Genomic DNA, 16,289 nt, shown 5'->3' on the forward strand with positions numbered 1-16,289 from the left:
CATTTTTATTCTCTGAAGGTTTTAAACCTTTTCTCTGTGCATGACACTTTTCTAAGGTGTTTTGCACTAGAGGAATTTAAATTTGGCAGTTATCACGGGCATGCTTGTCTAAAATTCTTGTCATCACATTTCAAGACCATGGAAATGTATGTTCAAAAACGGATCAAACATTTGACAAGAGCTGGACATCTCCAACTGAGTCAAAAGTAACCTCTTCCCAGTTCTCCCTTGGTTATCTGATTCTATTGCATTTTTAGAAAAGTGATCCCAGAGATGACTCTGGGCAAAAATGTCGCCTTTAAATCCTCAGCCTGCCATTCAAAGCCTTTCATATTATGTTCCCTCCATATCTTTTCATTCTTCTTCTGAATAGACTCTCCCTTGCATCTTGTTTTCAGTCTTCTTGACTTGTAAGCAGTCCTCCAAAAACTCCATTGTCATTTCTTTCCTGCAGGTCTTTGCCCCAATGTAAACTTTATAGAAAATGAGTTTTACAAATTTCATTTAAATTCTTCCTTAAAATATTCATGCCTTTTGTTATTCAGACACCCTTGGTCCTTTGTTTCTTCATTCTTTACTCTTATGTTTGTTTTTCAGATTTAATTATTTAAACAGTACTTTAAAGATAGTCGTCCGGTGAACGGAAATGGAAAAAATAAAATACAGACTAGTGTCTGTGACACAGAGTCTCAAACTGATTATTGACAGTGTTTTCCCTCCCTGTATGCACTTGCCAGTTCAAGCCATCAAGGAGTGAATTTGCTTTCCTTTTCCTTACACCTGGACTGGTTTTGTAGCTTGCTGTAATGAGTGGAATATGATGGGTGTAGCAAGCTCAGACACCTGAGTCCAGGCCTGAAGATGACTGACAGCTTCTGCTTCCTTTCTCTTAAAGAAAGCCTCTGTGTAAGAAGATGAAGGGCTGGCCACCATGCCAGCCAAGAAGTAATGCGGAGAGATCACATGTGTGAGCCGGAGCCAGCGAGGCCCTCTGAGAATTTCCAGGCCCCTCCAGACATCAGCTAACTGCAGGTGAGTGAGTCCCTCCAGCCAGGGACATGTGAAGCCAAAGAACCTCTTGATGAAGCTCAACTAACACACAAAAGTCTGAAAAATATTAAATTGTGGTGGTTTTAAACCACTACCTTTTGAGTTGTTTTATTTCTCAGAACTAGATAACTGAAAAAGTTTCTTAACTGCTTTATTATATGATTTAGGGGGAAAAAAGTTTTTCAGAGAAAAGATTAGAAGTAGCAGGCAGACAAGTTAGAGATTACCTGTGGATATATTTTATAAATATTACATTTTACTTTTACTACTATTGATTATTTTTCAAATTCCCTAATAGGTAGGTTGGAAATCCTGTAAATGCTACCCATTAAGCTAAACAGCCTTGGTCAATTTACCTCTGTGCCTCCGTTCAATTGTCTTTAAATGGAAATAATGTTATCTACCCCATAGATCAGTCATAAAGATTAAATAAGTCAATGTTTGTCATTATGATTATTATTACTGTACTCCAGGGATAAGCTAATCTCAAAAATGCCTGACAAAAAGAAAGTTTCTAAAAAATCATTACTTCAAGTGGAGCTCTAGATTAGATATTCCTTTTACATCTCAGTGCTGGAAAATAACTTTGTTTGCTTTTGCTAAAGAACTCTATATGGTTTCTCCCATATTTTTTCTTTTGATTTGCAGTTAAGGAGTTTCATACTCAAATTTATATTTAACTGTTGCAAATGTGCAGAATCTTAAGGCCTGCTTATCCTGCTTATCTTTTGAAGCGGTTTGCCTCTCATAAAGAGCAAGAAATGTGAATGGTTGGATTTTAAATAGATTGTGGTTTTGAATCGGTCCAAATTGTTTCTTTTGCAAACAGTATGCAAATATGAGTTAAGAGTTAAAGTGTATTTATGTAACATATGCAAATGACTTTTTGGTTTACTCAATATAATTTTGTAAGATGTTATATGCAGTTTTCTCATTAAAATCATATTGCTAATTATATCCCTAAAGATGTCTTTCTAATGTGTCATTACTAGGTAAAATATGTTCTTTAAATATATTTGATGTGCATTTTAATCAAGTAATAAATGAAAGCCATAATATTGTTTTTTATGATATCTTTGTTACTTAATTTCCATAAGAAATATATTCAGTCTCATTCAATTTGACATTTCATTATGTATTATATTGTATTATGCTCAAATTCTTTAATGAATTGAACTAGACTTGCCAAAATTTTAACTGGTGTCCAATACATGATAGATTGACTATTTGCATTGCCCTAGGGAGTACTTACCTAGAATCCTCTCAAGGGATTTTAACAGCTACAAAAAAGCAACTGTCTAAGGGAGATAATCAATTTTTAATGTTAAAAAAGACAAATATCTGTATTTAGCATGTGCCAGGAGGAGTTAGATAACTTTATTTTGTGTTAACTACAACTGCTTAAGAATGAGCAAATTAAACTTTTACGAGCAAATTAAACTTCAAAATCAGTAAGCAATTTGTCCTGGATCACATAGTCAGGAAGTGGCAGGACTGGAAAACCCAGTCAGTTTACCTTCCTCCAAACCCTGTGTTCTTTCTACTGCAAACTACTTGCACGTAAAGCTCTTATCCAGAGTTGAAGGTTCTACAGCTAGCTCTGAACAATGTCGCATTCTGGGTAAGTCATGACTACCTCGGATTCTGTTTCCTAAAATATCTTGTTCCCTGCTTTTGCATTATCCATTCTACATCCCTACATGTAAAATGGGAGTGGGGTAGGTCGGCCAGGTGGTTTTTAGGCTCTCTTCATTCGTGTATCGGCACGTCGCCTCTCCTGGGTCATGAGTCCTCACCGTTAGTCCAGCCACATTTGTGAGGTTGCTGATGATGAAGTTTTCTCTTTTAAGGTCTTTCTGTGTATGTGTTTCAGCAGAGAAAAGGAAAGAAAGAGAGGCCCTATGTGGTAAATTTGCCTTTTAATATCCGGATCCTATTTTTATCTCATGGAATACTGCACTAACATTTCCTCCTTTTGACTTCATTTCCTGTCTTAATTATTGATCTGTGAGTTAGTTGTTCTTGGAACTGATGCACTCAGCAGTTCTGGGGTAGTGGAAGGAGGTGGTTGCTAGGCAACCTCACCTGTTTCAGATGGGTATTTGGTCTTACCTTTGAGAACTTTATTTATGGAGAATTTGAGGGGAAAATTACTTCTAATTCTTGCATCTTAAGGGTTCATGAAATACAGAGATTTAGAACAAATGTACAAGGTTTTAAATAGGATTATCAGAAGAAGAAAAATTAGATAGAATAATTGTGTTTAATTAGCAGGTTTTAGGTGATTCCTTAAAAAAAAAATCCTTTAATACCGCTTTCCTTTTCTATTGCTCCATAACAAACACAAACACAAACACAGTGACTTAAATACAAGTACATTTATTATGTCAGAGTTTCCATGAATTAGAAGTCCAGGTATGGCTTAGCTAGTCTCTGCTCAGAGTCTCATGGGCTACAACCAAGGTGACAGCTGGGCCTGCAGTCTCAGTTAAGGCTCAGGGTCCTTGTCCAATTCCTGTGGTTTTTGACGGAAACCATCTCCTTGTAGCTACTGCACGCCCTGTGGTCGCTTCTTCAAAGCCAACCACAGAAAAAATGAGGATCTCTGTAGCTTTCGATCTGTGAGCTGAGGGAAGTCCAAAGCCCTCTTTCAGTGTCTGATTGGGCCTGGACTACACAGGGTGATCTTTTTGATTAACTAAATTTGCCTGATTGGGGATCTTAAGTATATCTGATACATCCCTTCATTTTTGCCATATAATGTAATATAATCACAGGACTGATATCTCTTCATATTCATGGGTTTCACACATACTTAAGGAAAGGAACTTAATTAAAGGTGAGAGTCATTAGGGATTCTCTTAAAATTCTGCCTGCCACAGATATAATTTAATAATCAGATTAATATTTTATTAGGATCTTGAAATTTGGGCTGATTCTTTTATTTCTAATTTCTTCTAAACTTTTCAATTTTTATCATTATAAATTTATAATTAAGTATGATTTTTTAACATTTTTATTGATTTATAATCATTTTACTATGTTGTGTCAAATTCCAGTGTAGAGCACAATTTTTCAATTATACATGAACATATATATATTCATTGTTACATTTCTTTCTCTGTGAGCTACCATAAGATCTTGTATATATTTCCCTGTGCTATATAGTATAATCTTGTTTATCTATTCTACAATTTTGAAATCCCAATCTATCTCTTCCCACCCCCCACCCCCTCGTTAATATATATGCACCCAATATAGGAGCACCTAAGTATGATTTATTGAGTATTAAAGTATAACTATTGTAGTTAAACTTCTTCTCTAGGAAGAAAACTATTTTTTATAAGATCTTTATTTTTGAAGAAATGACTGCAAAATATATATTTAGAAATATATAGAGAGTTTAGTATTAGATGGTCCAATTTAAGGCTATGTGTAGTAGATCAGAATTGATCAGTTCAGGCAGAGAGAAGAAATAAAGGCTGAAAATTTGTCACTAGATTTGGTTGATGGCAGTAGCAAATTTTTATACTTGATTAGCCATCAAATATCTATCTCAGGCTTGTATATCAGATCAATATTTCCTCTGGGGGATATGCGGACACAATTTTTTGCCAATGTGCATTTCCTGCTTCTCTGATATCATCTTACTGCATGAGGGAAAAGCTGACTTAGAAATATGAAACAGCTAATTAGATGTAGCCAGCATTCAAGGGCCATGAGGATTTTGTTGGAGCAATTCTGTTTATTATTTTGTTTCCTAGAACCCCAGGAGTCGATGAATAAGCAAACATTTCAAATGAAGAAAAAATGAGAAATGATACAAAACATTATGTTCCTAGGGCTTTTTCTAGTGACATTTGTGAGAGATTATTATGCCAGTATTAGTGTACATACTGTGTTGAGTTCTTGTTCATTTCATCCTCAGGTAAACTTGCTTCTAAATTAGTTTGTTTTATGCGTATTTATAAGTCTCCCCCAAATCCAGACCCTTTGCTGAAGAAGGAATAGTTAGGAAATTGCCAAACCTAAATCACCTTAGAATGTACCTGAATATGTTTCCCAGGGAAGAAGAGATCTGTTCAGGAAACAAGTCTACATAACACAGGCAGATGAGAAGAGTGTGACAATAGTTACCCACCAACCTTCCTTTCCAGATGTATGTCCCATCAGGGTCCCCTGAAGTCGACCATCAATATGAGGCACAGATTTCTCTTAGGTAGATTGTATTATTATTTGTTCCACTATCTAAAAAGAATTTCAAAGGCTACTGATAACTTTCAAATGTACTTTAGCTAGAAGGTCTCAAACTTTAGTGTGTTAAGAATTACCTGATTATACCTGATTCTTTTCTAGCTGTGGTTCAGCCTCCTTTGAAGTAGCTTGGACTTGAGTGATGAAAAAAATTAATCTCTATATGGAAATATAATTAAAAAGGCAGTGATCAGATAGATTAAAAGACAATTTTGTTTGTATCATTGCCATGGATTCTAGCTGGATTTAGAACAGAAAGCTGCTTTCTAAGTTATTATGAAAACATGCACACAGGGTAAATTACAGGACTTTAGATATGAGTAAAATTGTGAAATTCCTAATGAGACAAAAATAAAACTATGTTGTATTTAAAGAGTGGTGACATCTGATTTAAAAAAAATAAGCCATATATATAATTTAAAATTTTTAGTATTCACATTAAAAAATATAACAAGGAAAAAAGGAAAGTTAATTTGATATTATACTTTATTTCATTTTTCAAGAAACTGAACACATTTTGAAAATTAAATGAATGAATTGCAATGTAGCATAGGGTCTGCTGGATCCAAATATTTAATTTTGAAGATTTCCGGAAGAGGTCATGTATCCACACTGCCTGGGAAGCAGCACTACCCTCTGTCAGAGCTTTATGGATTGACTGGAGGCTTCCTTGCCATTCTTGATGAGGCTCTTGAATAATCAACTTTACACTTTCATCTTGGCACTCACTACCCAGTGTTGCTAAAGTGAAAAGCAATTTAATTCCAAGTGGGTGTCTGTGAGTCTGGCATCCTCTTTGTGGCGGTTCATCCAGCATTTATGTTGATCCTCTGTTGTCTCTAGCCCGGTCATGTCAATCCCTATGTCACATCTCTAATTAGCCATCTCATGAGCCTCTTTCCTTTGTACCTTTTCTCTATATTCTTGGTCCCTTAGAATGATGATAGTCTGTCCCTTCAAGATGTTTCTGAGGTGACTCTTAGCACTGCTGCAAATCCTTTTGGTGGCTACCAGAAAGCTTCCCACATTGTAAAATCCCCAAAGCGATTTCCTGGTATTCTACCAGCCTACATCTTAAACCAGATACCCTAAATATACTTAGATTGATGTAAATGCATTTAGCCATTTTTAAATGATGTCATAAATGACCAAATGGAAACTTTTTTTAATATATAGACAGACAGCAAAATTAATTTTTTTAAAATAGATTGAATAATCAAATAAACTTCTCTTAAATGACCAGAGTTTCTTACTCAGAGATAATATGACTAATAGATTAAATTTAACTTTCCTTTCAAGCTTTAAATCCAAATACTATTATAAGAGTTGATTTGGGAAGTTGACACTTTTCATAAAAATGTCACATTATGAGCACTCTCAATTTAGACTCAATTCTGCATGATTCATAATCTAATATAGCATAACTGGGAGCTAAATAAATGGTCCAATTACCTGTTAATTTTTTAATGTATGATTTTTTTTTTTATTTGCTCTCTTATTTCCTGCTACTTACTGTTTTCTGCGTAGAACTCTGATCTCTTCAAATTTAGTTCTACCTTCTCTTGGGGTTGAGAAGGAACGACAGTATGCACATTATATGGAGTAAGAGTTTTTAAAACCGTAAGCTCAGGATTTATGAATCATACATTTTTCCCCTCACATTTGGTTTATTTTTTAAGGTGAGGTTGAATCCTCCTTGAAAGGAATATTTTATTGGCAGTCCTGTTAAATCATGTGGAGGGTGTTACTAGCTCAAAGTACTGTCAGCCCAATAACTGTGTCAGGAGGAGGGGTGGTGTGAATTTTTTCACATGAGTGCCACTTTTTATCTTCACTGAATCTAAAAATATAAAGTATGAATAATAAACATATAAATACAGCTTTGAAAAATATGTGATCCGTTCATTTTGTTTTACAATTCAAAATAAAATTGCCAAAGGTGAAGTCCCGACATAACTCAGTGTCTGTCACTACAATCTATTCTTTGTGAAATTTTCTGGCTTGCTTTGTGTGTTTTACATGCATAGCTCCCATCAATGCAGTGGAAATTATTTCAATAGAACAAATTAGGGAAGTATGCCAGCATGGTATAGCTGGGTTCTCTGCTCAGAGTATCACAAGGCTAAGATTAAGGTGTCATTCACCGTGAGCTTCATTCTCCACAGATTTCAGTTCCTTGCAATTGTGGGACTGAGGTGCCTATTTCCTTGCTGACTGTCAGCTGAGAATCACCCTGTTGCTAGAGGCTTTCCTCACTCCTTGCCCTCTAGCCCCCTCCATTGTCAAGCTAACAATGACATATCAAATCCTTTTTATGCATTTTGATGTTTCTCTCCTTCTGTTTCTACCCTCTAGATACAGATATAGGGCTAATGTGATTAGGTCAGGCCTCTGCCTGATAATCTTATTTTCAAGTCAACAGATTTGAGATGTTAATGCATCTGTGAAATCCCTTTCGCCATTGAGGCGATATAATGATGAGAGTGATAATTTTTCGTATTCATAGTTTCCAGCTACACTAAAGGGAGAGGGTTACATAAGGAAATGCCTCATTTGGGGTCATCCTAGAATTCTACCAACCAGTCATTTCATGTACAATTCAGGTTTACAGGACAACTGTTACATGTGAAAGACTGTGAAAAAAGAAATATGTTACTTGAGTCATGGTAAAGAAACGCCATTTTATGAAAATAAAGACTTGCCATTTTTTGTTATTTGAGGAGCTCCATTAATTCACATATGAAAGTTCCAATTATATCTTATTTGTTTCAAATTAATCAGTTTACCATTTTGGATGTTTCACTCCTAGTGTGATTTTATTTTTTTTGAAAAAATGTTGTCTTAAGTATTTCTGTTCAGATAATCTACCTAGTGTTATCAATACCTGTAGATTTAGCAATAGACAATTTAAAACTTTTTAAACCAATAATCTGGATATGTTGTCTCTACATCATCTGACAGGTTTACAATTCAAGTGCTATGGCTTTGCTTTAAAAATATACACTTTTTTCTGTACTGTGTTTTTTGAAACAATGTTGAAATGGACTGGTGAAGTGAACAATTTCTGAATTGTGTGACACATTTTGATTTTAGCTGTTAATTTAAATAGCTTGCAAGTAGCTTCTTGAGCTTCATTTGGATATTTTGTAACTGATAAATAATTTTGTTTTGGTTTTTTTTCACACTATGCTTACAGGAACTTAAATGAGTTCAAGTGTCTGTCTGTGTGTGTATGTGCATGAAATAGATAGAAAGATGTTTTGGAGAGGGTGTTGGTTTGGTTTCCTTGGCATCATTAGTTATTTAATAACTTTTACACATAAATAAGATTGATAAGCTAAAAAGAATAATTATTGGAGTGTATAAGTTAAAATTTATATCACTCAATTAGTAACTTAGATCATTTTATTTATAATTTCTATATCAAATCACTTTTTAAATTGTTGGCTAAGATTAAGTGTAGTATCTGTTCTTATCAGTTTATAATTTCTGCATCTTACGAATCTGATGACTTTATTGCCTAAATTAAAAATTATTCATTATAATAGGAAAATGTATTTACACGTGAATTACTTAAAATAATTTAGGCCTTTATGGCTTTTATGGGTTCAGAAAGTCAATTTATCAATATAAAGTTTCGATGTATTCACAGCCCTAAAATTATTTTTAAATAATTCCCACTGAACTTTATTTTTTTAACTGAACTTATAAGAAAATAGAAACACTAATTTTTATTATTAAGTAAGTAAAATGATTAAAAACTCAGAAAATACAAATATAATTTACACTTAAGTATAATGCAAAGTGGGTATAGAATGGTGAGGGGACAGGCGACTCTAAAGAGATGAGTAAAACAAGGGATCTCTCTGTGGTGATGAAATTTTCATATCTTGAATATGGTGGTGATTGTACAAACCAGTGCATATAAACAAATGATATAGGACTATACATACAATTTATTCTGATGTTGATTCCCTGGCTTTGATATTGTACTATGTTTACAGTATATTATACAAGAGATGACTAATGGAGTAAACTGGGTACTCTCTGTACTGTCTTTCCAACTCCCTGTGAAATCTATAATTATTTCAAAATAAAAAGGTTAAAAAAATCTTTTAATCTGTTAAGTATATGAGTTCTGAAAATTATGGTAGTATAGTATAAACATTTCAGAAAAAATCCAAAATGTTAGTTGGATATATTTTTCTTTATAAATAAATTTTTCTTGATTTGTTTCAGATTGATACTCATTTAAAAGGGTATGTGCTACTGTAAACAGAAATTCTCTCTTTTTCCTAAGAACATGCAAATTATGTTTGAGTTTTTTTGCATACTCTTGTAAGTAAAATGCACTATCTTCTGAATTAATAAAGATATTCATTTCAGATAGGCATAGCATCAGATTCATACATAGATCCTACAGCTGGACCCACTACTTTTGCTCTTCATCCCCATTGTTTAAAAATTAGAGCTTCTAGTTCATAAGTAATTATTTTGTTTACTTTCATTTAAAAATATTGATTATCATGCAAACTTGTGCAGCTTTGTTTGGATTCTGAATTTTTAAAATGCTATAAAGGATTTTTTGGGGGAGAAACATTTGGGAAATTTGAAAATAGATGATAATTTGGATAATATTATGGACTATATAGTGAATAATGGTAAATTCCTTGGCTTCAAAATGATATTAGATTAAAAACATTTATTGTTTTAGAAGATATAAACTAGGTATTTAGGATGAAATATCACACCATCACTTAGGTTTAAATCGTTCTGGAAAAAAATGTCATATATATACAGAGAGAGGGAGAGAGAAAGAGAGAGGAGGAGAAACAAACAAACATAGGAACATGTTAGCAATTTGTGAATATATATGTAGAGTACAAAGGTGCTCATTGTGCCATTCTTTTAAATTTTATGTAGGTTTAAACATTTTCAATATAAAAAGTTGGGGTAAATAGGGAAAATAAATCAGATTGAATTACTTAACGACTAGTTATAAATGGTATTGTGTAAATCTTAGCCAAGCTTATATTAAGGAGCAAGAAGATCTGGCAAAACATATTTGAAAACAGTGACTAAAGAAAAATGTAACTGAATTTCTCAATTCTCATTAAAAGAATTGATTATTTACCAAGTTATTTTATTTGCTTCCTGCTTTTACATTATTACTATGTTTGAAGGTGTTGCTGTAGAAGAGCCTGTGTGAGAATGTTGTTTTATTATTCTAGCGATTATGGTGAGATGAATATTGGATATTTATTAAAGAAAAGGCAGTAAAAACAGCTGCTAGCTAAACAGTCACATTTGGAATCCTTACTTATTTTCACAATAGAGTATCCTTAAGTCTTTTGTACCCTTTTATCTATTAAATTAAGAGTTGGCGAGCTACAGAGTCCAAGAAATAGTTCTTTAAAATATAACTTACTTTTGATCATTACTAAAACTAATTAAAGTTGTTTTTCTTTTCCCCTTAAAAATCATATTAAACAAGTAATTTCTGAAGGGTAAAGACCTATAGTCTCATTTTGTAAACTGATTAACTTAAATGATGCTGATTTCTTTTTTTAAAAAAATAGCATTAAATATTAAAACACAGTAATTCATTACAAATTTCCTCTTTAAATCAGTTTGACAAAAAAAACAAAACAAAACCCTTAAAGATAAGTCAGATTAGCAAACAACAACATATCCAGCCATAATCTGCTGGAGAACATCTAATACCAAATAATTACTATTGCTATTATTGAAAGTAACACTCATACATATATTTTACCATAGTATAAGTATTGTGAAAATAATAACGCTTTAAATCAAAAGAAAAACTAAGCGTTTTTCAAACTCCTACAAAACAAAGAATTTCTCTTGGCTATCTTGATGATCACTAACCTAATAATGACACTCCAAAGGTGATTCACAAGAAAGGTGAGGAAGAGGTATTAGGAAAGATAACTGCTTCAGAACAGTTTTTAGAAGCTAGTTCTATGCATAACATTTTGTATGAATAAATATTAAATACAATATAAGTACTAATGAATTAAAAAACTTTACAGAGATAGGCAAATAGTGTTCAGATATTACTTCAACTGTAACAGAACTTTGAATGGTTATTAAAATGACTTAAAATTTTTATTTTAAATTGAAATCATATTGTTTTTGAGGAAGCTTTGAAGTATTTAACAACTTATATATATATATTAGAAGTATCTTGAAAGGGAAAATTGGTGTAATATTGGAAATAATGTATTTATAATATTACAGTTGGTTTGAGTATACACAAAGAAGAGAAACCAAGCATAATGAGAGATCTGTTTTGAATAGATAAGTCATACTGAATAGAATGATTGTTCAGAAATGTAGAATGCCTTTGAAATATGCCAACTATACTGATATGAAATATATATGTATAACCTGCTAGAAGCATAACAAAGTTTTTCATACGCACAAACTTTGTGGAGCCTCAGAAAATTCCTGTCAGGTAGATGATTGTTTTAGGTGAGGAAATAAGGACTTGTAATAACCAAAAGATTTTACTAAACTCACACAGATGGTATTTTGGGCAGTCCTCTCAATATTCCCAATTTACTCTGAGATCATGGGCAAGTTCAGGTTTTTAAAATTTAGCCAAGCAGCTTGCTGGGTGGCACAAACTAACAGGAAATTAGCTGGTCTAGCACCATGAGTATAGGTGAGAGTGTTGTACAAAGGGGAGGTGTGCTGATCTACAACTGGCCTCCATAAACAATGACATCTCCATTTAGCTGGGCCATGCATTTTTTAACTTAAATGTGTCACCTTTATGTCAGAAAAATCTGTCCCACTAGGTACCATTATTTAAGAGTTTCGCCTTCAGTGCTATGCAAAATAAATGTCTTATGGACTTAGATGCAATGAAACATTCTTCATGACTAAACTACAGGGCTGTATCTTTCTGGTAAATTCCTGTATCTCTGCCAGCATCTCCCCCAGTAACAGTAGTGATCAACACTCTATGTGTGGTATTTCATGTGTGATTATATGTATATTTAGCAGTTTAGTAACAATATTTACATTCTTGATAGGAAAAAAATAAAAATACCAACTATATGAAGATTTTTATATAGGAAAAACAATGTTTTTTTTTACATTTTTTAATTATTAGTTTGAAAAGCAGTTCTTAGTTTGACCATAATAACTAATAAGAGTATTATGTTATGATTCCTATCTTGTTTTACTGATCATAACTCTTTTTTTTTATTGCCTTTTATCACTCTTGTGTCTGTTAGCCATAATGTATTATTTCAGTAGTAAAATTTAAGAACTGAGAAGTTGCAGACCCATCATGCCAATATTTCTCCTAAATGGTCTTCTATTGATTATAAAAATTTTTATATGTTGTGCTGAACAACAATGTGAAAGTGTAAAAATATTGAAGGAAAATAAAAGCAAAATATAAAAAACATACAAAGCCACATAGGAAGACAGTGCCTATACTAAAACTTATGATTTAATGTTTTGTAGATATTTTCTCATTTTTAGCTTTTGGATATCCAGAACACAGGTTTCTGAGAAGAACTGGAATAAAATAGAATGCAGCTTTTGATTTACATTGAAGAGGAGAGTCTTTAGCAAACAAAACTGCTTCAGCATTAAAAAAAAGAAACAAAAAATAACAGAAGGCTTTACTGCAGTTTTTCAAGAAGCATATATAAAAGTGAAGACTGAAACATTTTATTTTTATTAATGATATTTCATTTCAGAAATGTTAGATCAATTTTTTGTGCTATGCACAATAAAAATGGTGAATTATTCAGAAACTCTAATAAAGAAATATATTGTGCGATATGAAACCAAAGATGAATAGCAAAATGAAGGTAAATAGAAAACAACAATCTAAATAAGTCATAGGAAAATATGTCATAGAAGTGTCCAACAAGGTGTTTCTCAAGACTAAGGATTTTTGTCCGTTTTATTCAATTGAGCATCCCAAGTGCCCAAAACAGTGCCTGACACTGATAGGAATTCAGTAGGTATTTGTTTAATGATCAGATAAACGATGAGGAGAGGTCCCACAGCCTGCCTGATGTCAGCCAGTAACGGAAACACAAGGAATGAAGAGACAAGAGCCAAACATGAACCCAGGTAATGAAGAGTCAAAGTTAGTACGAGTTGAACAGAACTAGGCCATGGAAGAAAGAAGGCTCTGTTGACGCTGAGTGTCGTTATCAGATGATTTCAGTTACTTAAGCTATATTTTTCCTTGCCATAGTCATGGGAATTTCTCGAACCACAAGACTCAAGTTCAGCTATGCCTAGTTCAGGGTAAGCTTCAACACCTGGTATAGCGCTGCATAATAACCCGAATGGAGGGAGGAGTGACGTAGCGTACAGATACTATTTATAGGATTTAATGACCAACTTACTGTGTCCCCTATGAGCCCAGATCTCTTCTTGCACCATTGCTCAGAAAGAAAGAAAACCCGTTTGCTGTATTTCACTTTGAATTGTCAGTGTTGTGGCATCTGACAGGCAGTGACACATTTAGGAAGGTTTGCTTAGGCTCACATGTTTGCTGGTGAGTTTTCTGGAAATGAAGAGGTGAAGCTAATGGAGGACTAGCAGCTTGCTGTTACAGTCTTTCTGAGGTTTCTGTTTTGAACTGTTACAAAGTCTGCAAATCACAGTCCCCTCAAGTGGGCAGAAATACTGCTTTTTAGAGAGAACTGCAGTCAGGTCGTAAAGACAGGCCCCAGAGGAAGAGCTTGAATACTAACCTCTAGGTGCTGTGAAATCTGGGGATTGACATCTGAGAACCTTTAAACTCACTCCTTCCATCCTGCCTCTGCTTTCCTGTGGGACAATGTGATGCTACCTGACAGAATTTAAAGCTGTTGAGAACAAAGTAATATTCTGAATCATGGTCCTTGGAAAACATTAAGATTGAGCAACGTGTTTCTCAAGATTTATCCTTAGTCACCCGCTACAGGGTACATGATGCAAGAAACAATAGGATGTAGGTTGTAGAATAGTGGCCAGAGCACAAGCTCATCCTGGGAAGAACTTTTGTCTTTTTGGTTCCCTATTTTTATCCTCATCTCTTAGAGGAGTGTCAACACAAACATGTACATGTTGAAAGAGAAGACAGTGTATCGATGTGACCCCTGCAATACATGAGGGAAAAGACAGTGAGCCCCCGTGGTTACGTTGTCCCTCCTGACTGGAAGTCCCTTACTCTGTGATGACTGCACTGATCACTGAACTCAGAGGGAGCCCCCATGAGAAATGGGGCGGCATCTCACCAACTTTAAACCCAGGCCAGCCATGTGTGGCCTGTCACTGATTGTCCCTCTCTGGACTCTCTCTTTGGCAATCAGGTAAACATCTCTATAATTCCTTTCACTGATTACTTATGATGCTGAATTTTTGCTTGATGAGTGCAAATTTCATCACTGCACCACTGTTGCTTAGCATCATGCCTACCGCAGAAAAAGTGCTCATAAATACTCACTGAACGGCTAGTCAAATGAATCATATGTATATCCTAGGCTTATTCCTTTATGACAGTCACAAATTTGGCGAGTATTAGTTGAAAATATAGTGTTTACAAATTGCAGTATGTGCCAGATGCTAAAGGCAGTGTATTAGAGACATGATCAAAACTCCCTGTGGACAATCTGAGTCTGAAAGCAGAGGTAGCTGACAGTCAAGTAAGTGACAGCTGTGTTATTTTATGAGCTTTTCAGAATGAGTGATGCAGAGAGAAATAGCTATAGAAATTCAAGGAAGAACTAAAGCATGATGGGCTACAGAAAACAAGAACATACCCGTGAGGGAGACGGTCTGAACTGTCCTTAAGAGGGTGTGAATTTGCTTATAGGGAAGAGAAGGGCATTGCGTTAGTAACCAGTTAGGTTAACATCATGCTTTCCCTCAGTCTTTCCTTCAGGTCCTCACCTGAGGGCCTTTTGTTGCATGTGTTTCCTTTGCCTGGAAAACACTTTCCTCCTCTTCCCTCTCTTCTTTCCCTACAGTTATCTTTCATTTCTCAGATTGAATTTGTTTTTTTATTGTGGGCAATTTTCTGTCACGCTCCATCCTTTACTCAGCTAAGAATGATTAACCTATTCCCTGATTAAGCCAGCTTCTCCTACAATTCACTTTCATAACATTTTATAAATTCTCTTTGTTAATATATACCGTGATATTAATTAAATAAATATTTAACTGTCTGCAAGCTAATGGTAGGAGAGATGCTGTCTTTTGAATTTCCAGTAACGACTTCAGTATTTGAATAAAGGACATTCATTAACTTCTTGTTAAATTATTGAGTGAATAAGGATGAGCACTCTAGAGGTTGAAGATGCCAGGTTTGATTGATCTGAAACCCATAAATTCTGGGATGACATTTGAGGCCTCCAGTTTTCACTATGAGAAGTTTGGGCTTCCTGGACCCCCTGGACAATTATGATAACAAGAGTTGAGAATTCAAGAAACCAACTAATAATTCCTACTAACACTTAGAGGGGGAAAAAAGTAAAGATAAGTGGGGAAAAGCTGAGTGCTCGAATTTAAATAAGAAAGCTGAAGGGAGAGCCAGCATCACTGTAGCTTTCTAAATTTCACTATCTTTCAGTTCCCATGCACCCCAAGCTCTAGACATTATTGATCAGGAGAAACTTCAGGGACACACTTTTAAGATTCCATGCACTTGAACTCATTATTCATTCAGTTTGACATGCTTTTCTAAACCTGTCCTCCAACTCTGGACTTGCTGGTAAATATTTAAATACTTCCCTTTTTTTTTTTACCTCATTCCCAATAGCAAGAGCTTTATGATAGAATAACTTACTAAGCCATTTGGTGTTGTATATTCGATATCAACCATAATAACTAAGACATTACAAATTTCCCAAAATGTTTCTGGAATGAATGAATGGGTGAACAAATTGGAAAATTATACCTCTTCTTTTCTAAGACATGTTTTAGTTCATTCAAAAGTGCCATTA

General features: G+C 34.2%; 1 long non-coding RNA gene across 3 annotated transcripts in view; it reads left to right on the top strand.

Annotated features, from left to right (window-relative positions):
• LOC140698747 (uncharacterized) overlaps positions 1-16,289 on the top strand; it is a 142,836-nt gene that overhangs the window by 45,359 nt on the left and 81,188 nt on the right. For all 3 annotated transcript variants that reach the window (XR_012076634.1, XR_012076632.1, XR_012076633.1), the window contains exon 2: positions 896-1,032. This is a non-coding gene — a long non-coding RNA (uncharacterized lncRNA). The remainder of the gene's footprint in view (positions 1-895; positions 1,033-16,289) is intronic.

Source organism: Vicugna pacos, chromosome 10 (assembly GCF_048564905.1).
Source record: "Vicugna pacos chromosome 10, VicPac4, whole genome shotgun sequence".
Lineage (NCBI taxonomy): Eukaryota > Metazoa > Chordata > Mammalia > Artiodactyla > Camelidae > Vicugna > Vicugna pacos.